This window comes from Thunnus thynnus, chromosome 7 (genome assembly GCF_963924715.1).
Source record: "Thunnus thynnus chromosome 7, fThuThy2.1, whole genome shotgun sequence".
In the NCBI taxonomy this organism is placed as follows: Eukaryota; Metazoa; Chordata; class Actinopteri; order Scombriformes; family Scombridae; genus Thunnus; species Thunnus thynnus.
Window position 1 is genome coordinate 8879187 of NC_089523.1, and position 13003 is coordinate 8892189.

The window sequence follows — 13003 nt, forward strand, 5'->3', positions numbered from 1 at the left end:
ATGTGTGAGGAATGAGTGTGTAAGATTCAGTGGCATCTAGCAGTGAGGTCCCTTCCACCCCTCCCTTCCCAAGCATGTAAGAAAATCTATGGTGACAATGATACTTATTTTCTTGGGATTTTACAATAATTAAAACATAAAATTATATTCAATTTCTGCCATGTCTGTTCAGCTAGATGCCTTAGTATTTTATATAATTAGTTTAATTTAAAGAAAAGTCCAACGTAAAATGTTACATAGTCGGTGGTAATTAGGACAATATGGATAAATTCATCACTCACAAATGCATATAATATCATACAGTGATATGTATCATGGTGAAGAACATTTGGGGGGAAATTTATGATTTATAGTAGAAATATAGTGAAAATCTCAATTAATGACAAATCCCGCAGGCACTTCACCACATTGATGAAAAATCCTCCAAATCTATAACCATGAAGCAGACCTGTTTATTGATTTCCAATCTGCAATGGCCACATACAACCAGAGAATATTAAGGGATACTGCAGATCCCTAAACAGTAAAGAAATCCTTTACTGGCAGAAAAATCTTCACATTATCCCTCATTATCTTAATGTTGTATCTGCTGCCTCCATGGACACAAAATAAACTGAAAGAAAAAAGCTACTGAACAATAAATATAAAACACGGACAACTGTTCAGTTTAAAGCAGTCAAAATTAAAAGCATACAACACACAATAACAACTGAAATAATCAATTTTTATTGTTTGTACTACTGAAGAGACACAGTAGACATTAGCAGAAATCAGACTTATGGTTACATGACAAGTCTGTGTTGCTACTTACAATCCTCCAAAGAGTCCAAAAGATATCAGTATAATGTGAATTTAGAGCACACACACACACACACACACACACACACACACACACACACACACAGAGAGAGAGTCAGAGAAAATCTCATTTCCATTCTACTGAATGCTAAGTATGTGTGATGTGTTTCTTTGGTGAATTACCATATAAATAACTGCCACTGCTTATCACGCTTTAAGAAAGCAGAACAGAGTGATAGTGAGACAGAGAGAGAAAAAAATGAGAGGAAGAGACTGTTAGTAGGAGAGACAACACCTTGCTTACTGAGGGTGTTATTAAAACCTATACTGTCATATCTTTTAATACTGCATATATACACTCACCGGCCACTTCATTAGGAACACCTGTGCAATATGATGCAATCCAATACAACAGCTCTGCCATCAATTCTACATTTACAAAGCTTATACATTTTCAGTTTTTGTTGACATTGTCAGAAAGGTGATAATTCTGCTTTATGTGTATTATTGAGGTCATAGTGGGTGGTGGTGGTGTGCTGGAGTGCATTATATTGAAAAGTGTTCCTAATATTTTGCCTCCCTCATGTATGTTAATGCCCCTCAGATCCTCTGGTTCTTCTCTTTTAGAGAACAAAAACATTTGGTGATGCTGCTTTTAGCTGCTGGAACAGCCTTCCAAATATTGATATTTTTAAACATAAACTAAAAACCCATCTAATTTATCCTAAATAGTCTCTTTCAAACTATTATTTCAGGTTATTTACTAAAGCCAAGTTAAACTGACACAGTTATTTGGATGTCTGCTACTCACAGAGTTATCATGATGTTTATTCATAAAAAAGTTTCTGAATGTTACCTTGAAAAGAAACACTTCACATCATCACAACAGCAGACCCTGATTACATCTGCAACAAAGCATCCTGCTCACATTTAACAATAAATAACTGTAAACAGTTAGCAGTATGCATGTTATCCCTATGAGGAAAGATGCAAGACAATGTAATGAAAAAAACACATGCAGCTCCTAACAGAGTATCACACCATGTTTGTAATTTCACACACTGAAATTATCATCATAAGCCCAGCAGTGTCCCATTAACCTCGGTGCCTCTTTATCTAAGTTTCAGAGTGGCTGATTCAAATGTACAGCATGCTTCCAAACAACATTCCAAAACAAATTTCTTTTGCTGAAAGTTAAAGTTTTTACCTTCCAGACTGCAACAAAAACAGTCAGTGGTAAACTGACCAGTAAACTGACCTCTGTGTCCATCTCCACAGACTGAGCGGCTGCTTGCAGAGGCTGTATGAGCTACAGGGAGCAAAGCAGAGTAGAGCATGGACTCACAAACCTAAGAAACAGCCTTCTGAGCCAATCAAGGCTATGCACCCAAGGCAAAGAAGACCCTGGATTTCAAATGTTTTTTTTTTTTTATAAAATCCTGATTGGTTCTGCTGCTGCTGCCTCTGCAGCCACATTTATACTAACATCATCTTTCTGCTGGTGTACAAGAATCTCAATCAAAATAAAATCTAATTTATAGTGCTCATTGGACTGAATACTGTCATTTTGTTCAGGGTTCCAAGTTTTAGCATTTTTTGCTGATAATGGACCAACCAATCCATTTACATACAGGTGTAAAGCTGGTGAGCACAGAAACACAGGTTTGGTTGGCAATGCCAGCCAATACAAATCTGATGGGATAGTGCAATTTGAGCATCCATTTTGGCCTGAAATTACACCTGCATTTCTGACTACTGACACCTTGTGCCACAAAAAGAAGTACACACAGCATTTTTTGGCTTTATGTGGTGGAATTGTTAACACAGATGTGTTCAAACCACTTAAAACCATTTCTGAGATGTTGACTTTTTTCTGTTTTACATACTGGGTGGTTGTTACTTGCATTGGTATTTTCCAGTTTGTAAAATACTCTGTAATCCAATTCATTCATTTCTATATATGTTGTACTGCTAGTATTTATACTCCCCTCTGATTATACAGAAAGGCACCTATACAATATATGTGTAGCTATTGGAAAACAAGTGCATAATAGTTCTTTTGACATGATAGTTTTAACATGCTTGCATTTAACGTTATGTTAAATGTTTAACTTTAAGTTAAATATAAGCTAAATTTGTTGAGCTTCGGCACTATGTCCATAGAAGAAGACACAATAACATTTCACCTCAGTTGTGTTGTTCTCACACTGTCTTCAGCTGTCAGCTTTACTTTGTGCATAGATTAATGCCATAGTAGAGCTGTCTGTATCAGTTTGTCTGAAAGAGTCCTGCAGCACAGCAGCCTGAGTAGCTCAGGCTTCAGAAATGAAGAGAGTAAAGTGTTGGAGATGCTTTGACTCTCCCCGAGTTTTTAAGAAAGTCAAAGGTCATTCTGGAGGGAAATGACCCTTTTATGTGGAAGACCGAAACAATCATAACAGTGCTGGGGTAAGATGTTCACTAAAGAGATCATTACTTCAACTGAGAGGCAAGAGAGAGACAGAGAGACAGAGTAAGATCATGATATGTAATGTCCTGTATATAATGAGGTTTTTCAATGTGTGAAACCCTTTTTTCTGAAACCATTAAAATAATTTCCCTCCAGAAAGAATATAATCCTTTCTAACACTGCAACAAACCATGCCGGAGGAGCTCAAATCTCAGTTTGAGAGCACAACATTAACACTGTTTTTATCATAACAAACAAGCAAGCAAACATTTAAATGCGAGGAATAATAAGCAGTGAAATGATGAAACATAGAAATATAATGAGTGAAGAAGTGAGAAAAGTGAATTATTGTTGTGTCTATTTGGATCTGAGGTTTAATCACTGTGTCTTTGTCTTGCTGTGTGCAAATGATGACAGCAGGATAGAATACAGATTGGGTACAAAGTTCTTGGCATTCAGCTGCTGCCAAAATGAGTCTGTCGGTGACAAACTGACTACAATTCTTCAAAGTACACTGAGAGAAGCGGGATACAGTGTTAAATCTTCATCAACCTTCTACATCAGTGATGTTGAGAAACAGCAAACCAAGGCCACACTCAGAGCTGCTGACACAATTATAACCAAGAGTTACAACATCACGAAGAAATATTTCAGTCTTATTCGGAAAATCATTTCCATCCACAACTATATCTGCCTCATCACACCAACCTGCTCTGACACACAAACTCACACACTCACATTCTGACACATAATAGCACCACTCTGTAAGAAAAAAAAAGAAATCTGCTCCTTTGAAGTGATGCTTGTTTCTGTCAAGATGAAATCATTTATTTTTTGACAGCCCTTTTCCAGAACCCCATCATTATGTAATGGCTTTTACTGGCAATATACCACTCCTCTCTGGATATAAACATGTGTAGTTACAAAATGGATCAACCATCTACAATCAAACATGTTCTGTAGATGTGTAAAAAACTGATTCAAAGTCATGAGAGTAAATATAGTATTAACTTCAGGAAGTCTCCTATTTTCACCTGAACAATGATTTAACACACAACACAGTACAGTCTACAGCAACAGGCCACATGCTGGAACTGCTAACTTCGTCTATAGCTTAAAGTGATGACATCTACAAGTAAAAAAAATCTTCTAAGAATCTGACTAAGAATTAGAAAAAAAATGTGACAGATATTTTAAAATATAGTGATAATGAATAAAATGATTTTCATTTGAGAATAGAAGAAGAAAACATCAGAGGTTGAATGAGGTTTAGCACCGACAATATCTAAATCCCACATGGCTGCGAGCTGCAAGACCTGGCACATGGATGAAACCTGATCTCCCCCAGTGGGAGATCATATTGATATCGGTAATGGACAGTTTAGAGACTGTGGTTTGTTTGGAAGGCTATGAACAACAGGGGAAGCATACAAGGCATGATTCTTACGGACACTGATGTCCTGAAGATAAAGCTGATTAACAGGGACAACATATACAAACAAACCAATAACTAAATAAGAGGTAACAAATGAGTGGTAGGACCAATAGATTCATTGATGAATATAATGGTTCCAAAGCCCACTTACACAATATTTAGATGATCTCTTTAATGGAAGTATTTTACTTATTTACAGGTTATTTAACATGGCTCTGGGATACTAAAACATAGGTCATCAGATTTACTTTCTTTGCTGCATACATTTTTAAATGTCCTAATGATCCAATAGGCCTTTTCACAATAGACATTTTGACTTATAGTGGGAAAAACACAGGTGTTAGTAATGACATTAATGATGATTCAGTTCAAGTCTAATAGCCACGACAGTGTGACAGTGAGCCAGGATGAATAACATCAGGACCCTGAAGCAGCTACATGGAATTCAGTCACCATTTATTTTATTATTTACACCTCCGCTTTTCCTACTGTGACATGTCAAAATGTGCTCTGTGAAAAAGATCTAATCATCCCGGTGCACTCAAGCACTCTGTGTGGGATTCAGTTGATTCAAAGGCAAGATCTTAATGCCTACAACCTGCAATCAGTTGTGGGTGACAGATAAAAACTGTTAGTCTAAGGGTTATTCAAAGTCTGCTGAGACAATCAAAACACATGCTTATAATGTACGTCCAACATTCACACAATATATTTTCAATTCGTTTTGTCTTGATGTTATTAATGCATATTGATGTTGTTTATTTTGGAACATCATAATAACAATGTGTCCTGAGGATAAACTAATAATGTCTATTCTCAGTGCAACAGCAGTGACATTTTTTTTTAACCAAAACATCAACACCTTTCCTCGCACAACCTTATTCACATGCAATTCCTTCTTTGTTGCACCTGTCCTCTAAACCTTTTTGTTCCAAACTGTGCAGGACAATGAACAAGCAAAGAAGATGGATGGGGAAATTTGTTTCTCTTCTTGTGACCCTGATGTTTCCATAATTCATTTTCATTCATATATATCCTCCTTTAATTACTCATCAAAATAATGTTGGAAAATGAAGCATTTGACTTCATACTGCTGGCACACAGGCAGCTGATGTCAACTTAGTCAATGGATTCCAAAGGTGCCACAGTTTCATGGAGGAAAAGTAGCAGTTAGCTGTGGAATTAATGTTCTCTTGCTTTGGCTGGCCGAACACAGTTTACTATAATCAAATAATGCAAGGATAATAAATTAATGAAACATTGGCTATATATGTTCAAAAACATGGTCACTATGAGGAATCCCGGTTTTCCAGAAATCATCCAATATCAACATTCTGTTTGACAAGTAGTCTGGATAAAATACAGCTTGTATGGACTGTGAGTGAGGCTTTTCCAACACTGGGCACACTGCTGTAAATGCAGAGTTGCAGCACCAGATGTGTACAAATTTGTTGCTGAGGAGTGTTTCTTTTACACAGCAGAAATAGGATAATGTTTTAGTGTTATTGCTTAACATTATTACATAACTTATCATCCCTAAAAATCTTTGCTGACCTCAAGTAGTGTGACTTATCACCTTGCTTACAGTATGCACAAGTGTGCTACAGGACCCCATTACATCACTGTTTGGTGTGCTTACAGGTGCAAAGCAACCGAGGTGAAACAGGCTTGTTGTTACTCTTTAACACGATTATTTGGTAGTTGAGGACTGTAGGGATGGAAATGCTTTAAGTTGTGTAAATGGACATATGTCACAAAGACAAAACTTGTATGAACAAGTGAATTAGAAAAAGGATTTGGATATGGAGAATGACACCAGTAAACATGCAGGTTATAGGTATAAAAATGTTTCACCCAAACTTTTTACAACTATTTTTTTATTAGATGTGATAGTAAGACTTAGTTTAAATGGTTACTTGGGCTAAATATGTGCTTAATCAGAGTAATGTAAGAAAAAAAGAAAAAAAAAACACAGTAGCTACCAGTCAAAAGTGGACATACCTTCCCATTCACTTTAATGAGAAAGTGTGTCCAAACTTTTGACTGGTACTGTAGATTTGTCTGTTATTTACAGTACATACATTATTGAAATGAATAATCATCAACAGTCTTCTCCATTTGGTGAGATTATTGCATGTGTGGAATTGAGTGGTGATACCTGGAGGAGGTCATTCTTCTAATCTCTCTGCCACACTTCATTTATCCTCTCATTAACATTTAATCCGAAGGGTAAAAGGACTTCAGAGCCAAATGAAGCATTTACTGTGGCTCATTTAAAGTTCTCTCTAAAGTGTGTGACATTAAAGCCTTTACATTTGAATTAGTAACCTCAACTCATCATTATCAAATACACTCTGATTGCATAAATTAATGACATTAGAAAATGAGGTGCCTGCAGTGACATTATGCATTACTAAAGTATTGCATTTTATGTGTTTAGTTTGTCCACATGAGTATGATTTAGTGTGAAATGTGCAATGCACTTACTATAGGTAAAACTATCTAAGCATGCTGCTATACTCAAAAGTATTGTACATTTATGTGATGTACTATAGAATGAATCCTTGCTATGAATAGAAATAAGACAATATATATATATATACATATGTTACATTTTATGGTCAACCAATGAATATTTCTTAAAACAAACAAACAAACAAACAAAACTAGCATAGCCTTTATATGCATAAGGTCAGGTTTACCTGTTGTGTGGCTATGTTGGATTGTGTGTTAGATGATTCAAACAGTTTAGGGGTGCAGAACAATGATCATTAAGGTCTGTGTCACTGAAGAGCCCAACATAAAGACCAGGAGGGGTATGTAATGTACCATTTCATGAAGTAATTGCTCCATCAATCACACAGCACCGAGCAGCAGAGAGCAACTGCAAAGCACGAACAAGATTTTATTTCAACCAGACAGAAAACCAGACAAAAGAACTTTGCCTGAAACACCATACGAGTTTCAGCATCTAGAAGAGTACCTGTGTGTGTGTGTGTGTGTGTGTGTGTGTGTGTGTGTGTGTGTGTGTGTGTGTGTGTGTGTGTGTGTTTGCTGTAGATGCATTACTAGATACTCCACCACCAAAAGGCTTCTCCATGATGTATTGACACAATCTGTCATCAGGCTAATTAAGAGCTAATTAATGTGAGATTAAAGTCTGGCTGTCCAGTGATCTTATTAAAAATGTTGTATGCATACAATAAATCTGTTTCATGGATGGGATTAGGGAACACATCACAGATTGTGGGTTACGAGAAAGCTGAAGAAGCTAAAACAGTTGGGAAAACCTCTCTGATTTATAGCAGTGACAGTATAGCCAACATATAAATGTTTGTACTGTACAGCGAGGTGAGGGAGCTCACTATCTCACTGATTGTCTTCTTGCACACTGTCTTTTTCTTATGAATAAGAAAGTGGATTATACATGAAGTGAAACAAGCAGATTCAAATTGTGGCATAAGTTAGACATAAATATGTTTATTTGTGCAGGAAGAGTTTGGGATTTCTGTTTTTTCAGGAATTAGATTGTGTAAAAGCAATTTCTTAGCTCTCCACAAGTCCAGTGCTCTGTAGGAGAGAGTGAGAGAACAAAAGAGGCAAAAATAAAATAAAAAAGAGGCAGATACTCAGTATTCCAGTGCTTGACTATGTGTAAAGTACAGAAAACGGTGCTTAGTGCTACTTTGTCTCGCTTTTTGTCTCTTCTTCTGTTTTACCTCTCATATGACTCTCATGTTCTACCTTCCCTCTCTGTATGTCGTCCCCCTTTCTCTCTGCAGTGATAGATGTTTCAAGCCTTCATTACATTTAGTCTTGCTGCAGTTCCATCTCATTTGTCACATCCATTATGCCACATCCTGATTGTCTTTTAGAAATAAACCTTAGTTAAAGGCAAAAGAAAAATAAGGAGGAGTGAGAGAGATAAATTGCTTGAGGCAAGGAGGAGAGAAAATTAAGAAAACTAAAGTCTTAACAGTGTTTTCTGAGATAAAATGGAATGGAATATGTTGAATGTGGGGCTGAAATGATTATTCAGGGATTCCCAAGTGAACAGATAATAATCATCTCTGCATCAAGAGCTGAGTGTGAGTATTGACTGTACTAGTAAACAGTGGAGGGGAGAGAAAGAAGGAGGAGTAAAAATATGCAACAGGCAGTAAAATAAACAAACTAATATTATCAAAGTTTGGGGACGTTTCAGTTGAAAAGTGAACATGCTTCTAGGCCACATTTAAAGGCAAATATTTAATATGGCTAGCGAAACTAGCTTAATCCATGCAAGGCAGAGCACAAAGAAGTTTTTGTCTGAGATGACTCAATAGTTGACACAATATGTGTTGGTGTTAATTTACATCTGCATAAATTACAGGTATGTGTGTGTCCTAGACATTTTCTCAGGTGAACCCTCCTTGACTTAATGTTTAACTTTCAAAACACAGCTTGCTTGAGTTAAAGGATTCAGCCATTCTCTCAGAGTGATAGATGTGTCCTAATCAACATGTGATGAACACACCTTTAAGCAGCAAGGAGGAAGAACCAATGAGAATAATAAGGGGAAACTAATTTGTAAAATCACCTGCTGTGGTCTGTATCTGGAACAAAAACTTGTTCTATTATACTCTCTCTAGCTCTCTAATCACACAGATAATGTTTATAAAGACAATTAGTGCATCGATTAATAATTGAATGAGCTGTCCTGGTAGCAATTCTTAATGATGGCTAATGATTGGTGCCTGGCTCTTGAACATCAGTCAGAATTTCACAGATTCAAAGAGGAACAGAGACCAGCTGTGATAACAGTTTTTATCAGTTACAAGCAGCTCTAACATCTCAGCAAAGCAAAATGCCCTCATTCAGCTTGTCCCAAGACTGACAAATGCCACCATTTGGCTTCAAGACCAGTCTGCAAAAAAGCCACATTATCACAGACCAAAAAAAAGAAAAAAAAGGGGCACTTTTTAAACCACTTAAGACATACTAAAAGGCACAAAGTAACGCAGGTTAAGAAATCAAACATTAAAAGCAGTTCTAAAAAGGTGAGTGCTAGCTGGCACTAAAAGCAGAGATTTATCAGTACAGCATGTCTCTGCATGACACAATATGACGACAAACACACAAAATCATACAAAAACAACATGTGCACTATACACACAAACAGGTAAACACATCTGTAATGTCTCTCATCTCAGTCTTTAACCTTTTTTTTTGTACTTCCCATCTCCTCTGTGCCTGAATGAATCTTGAATGGAATCGACAGATTGACAGTTTTTCTCTCTCCTCTAACCCACTGCAGATGCTCCTAGCAGTCGTGCCCTTTATATTGGGGTAAAAACTGTCATTTTTTTTAACCACAAAAGCCTCTATCAATGCAACACTGCTGGAGCAAAGTGTGGCTGTGGACTGAATAATAAACCTTTCATCTTTCCATTCACTGGTTGAATAATAGTTAGAAAGAACGATGACTACCGTCTGCCAAAAGTACAGAGCTACAGTATTACTGTTTGACGTTATGATTACTGAGTGCAGTCTAATTACAAAAATGAGACAAGACAATCAACACATTTGGTTTTAACAGATTACATACTGCATTGTAGAGAATATAGTGCACTCCACCAGTCTAATGTCTAAATGCATTAGCAGCCGCTCAGCACCACAGTACATTAGGAACAGACTGTTGCCTCACAACCACTAACACTCCCAACACGCATGTCCATATGGACATCCATCTCTACAGCTGAACCTAACAGCCAGAGACTATACAGGGTTCAGTGCTGTGAAGCAACAACAGGCAGGGATGTGGACCAGAAACTGCAGACATAAACACAACACAACACAGCAGGACACCAACACAGATGAAAGACAGAGTGGTTCTGCTCCAACCAGGTTTATTCTGTCAAACACAGAGCCACAGCAAGAGGAGAGGGACTCATCGACTTCTTATCACTGTCTAATTAGAGAGCAGTCAGTGGACCCCAAATTCTAAAGCTTCTTTCTCATTGGACCAAGAGGTAATTGTGATGACGGTGGAAAACTGTGGCCAAAGTGGAGAGAGGCGACTAGAGATGAGGGAATTTCAGTGAAGAGATACAAATGAGGGAAGAGAGACAACAAAACAGAGACTGATGGTGATGAAAAAATAAATTCATAGCATTCATTATGCACCACCATCAGCCAAACAATCATGCATGACACTTAACCTGGACTGCAGACCGTTAATCAGTGTTCAACAAAAAGCCTTTTTATAACATTGTGATGTGGTCTATCAGAGCTGTTCTTACTGTCTCTTCTGAAGACCATTACTGTAGATATCGAGCTTCTGTTGTCCAGCTCACATAACTTTGTCACACACATGCACACACAAACACACACACACATAAACACACACAATTGGTCATCTTACCAAGGAGAGAGAAAAGAGAGAAGACAGGCTGTAAAATGTTTAATCTTTTAGATCAACAGTGTCACTTTGTCTTAAGCTGCAACCAGGAGTCGCTCTGTATGGCACAAATTAGCAATCACACATGTACAAACAGATTTGTCACAATATTTTCAGTTTAGGGCTGTCACAATATCAGATTATCAAAACATGATTATTGTGACTAAAATAATTCATAAAGATATTACTCCTGATAGATAGAAAATTTGAAAAAATATTAATGCAATCAATCGAATCATCTTTAACTTTGTTTAATATGTGATTTACCTCTTTTCTGGCAAATGAATTACACTCAAAATATGAGTGTAGGGAGGTGGAGAGAGAGTTGGTAACCATAACTGTACAAGGTTTGAGAGGAATTTGAACATACTTGAGTATAAGGTTTTTGTCTCTACCTGAATATTTTTTGCAGCCGCCTGCAGATGACCAATAGCTGTGACTTATTAGCTTGAAAACACAATGGGACCACAGCATGGAGCCTTACCTCGTCCAAGTTCAAATTTAAAAACAATACCACAGAAAATATTTTACACGTTTTTCTATGGGTATGTCTAGGTGTCTTACAAAAAAAGGCCTTTAGAGACAACAAATAACCCCTGTTTCAGAGTAACTGAAACATAAATACATTACAGTGCTTTGTTCCCCTGTTGACACTAAACTTTGTGCATATAAAAGAGTCATAACAAGTGCTATGGTGGAAAAGTAGTTCATATAAAAAGTAAATCACAGCTAATTATTTATATTTACATAATTTCCATGTTGTGGCTTTATAAAAAGCAATAAAGCAGCAAATGGTCATTTTTGGAATTTCACTGGCTATTTGAAATGCCAGTCATCAGCAGAATCTGTTCCTATTGGCTCAGTCTTTGCACGAAGGAAGACGGGCAGGCACCTCTTTTCAACGCAAACTCTCGTTGGCTATTGTAGTGGACAGGACATGGAAGCTCCTATTGGGTCAAGTTAGGTGTCAATCAAAAGCCACCATTTTGATACCAAGATGTGGCTAATGTTTACACGCTAATGGAAGTTATGACGGATAATACGTTGGAGGATTAAGACATCTGCTGGCTAATTTGAAATTATGCAACAGCCATTCATGGATATTTATTGATGTAATAATATGTTTTAGAATAAATATTTTACTGGATTGGATTGACTGGACCTTTGCCAATCTAACAAGACCATTTTTGTTGGAGTTGTATCAGCACACCCCCTATTTCAATTAATGCGAATGTTATTTACCTTCAAGCTCAAATGATTTGCCAGCATGCAAGAGAGCTGACTCATTCTGTCACTTCAGAAACTTTTATATCTATATGAATGTGTGATATACAGAGATGGCTAAAAATATTGGTACCCCTCCAACTTTAAAAAAACAAAAAAACAAAAAACTAGATTCTCTCTGTATTAGGTTGAAACTAACAGAAGTATATGGTATCTGTCTTTATTTATTTCACATTGAATATTACTGGAATTTTGCTTTTATTGATTTATATTGGTACCCTTAACATTTTGTAGCACAGCCTGTCGAGGCATTAACTGCAGTCAATCACTTTCTGTCATTCTGAATAAGGTTTCTTCACTTCTCCACTAGTAGTTTGGCCCACTCTTCTTGAGCAAACTGCTCCAGTTCACTCAGGTTTGATGGGTGCCGTTTCCCAACTGCAAGTTTCATCTCTTTCCACAGATGTTCACAGATGAGATTCAGATCAGGACTCCTCAGGCCACTTCAGAACGGTCCAATGTTTTCTTCTCATCCACCCTTGGATGCTTTTTGATGCATGTTTGGGGTCATTATTCTGCTGGAAGACCCATGACCTGTGACTACGACACAGCTTTCTGACACTGGGCTGTATGTTTCGCTCCAAAATGCCTTAATAGT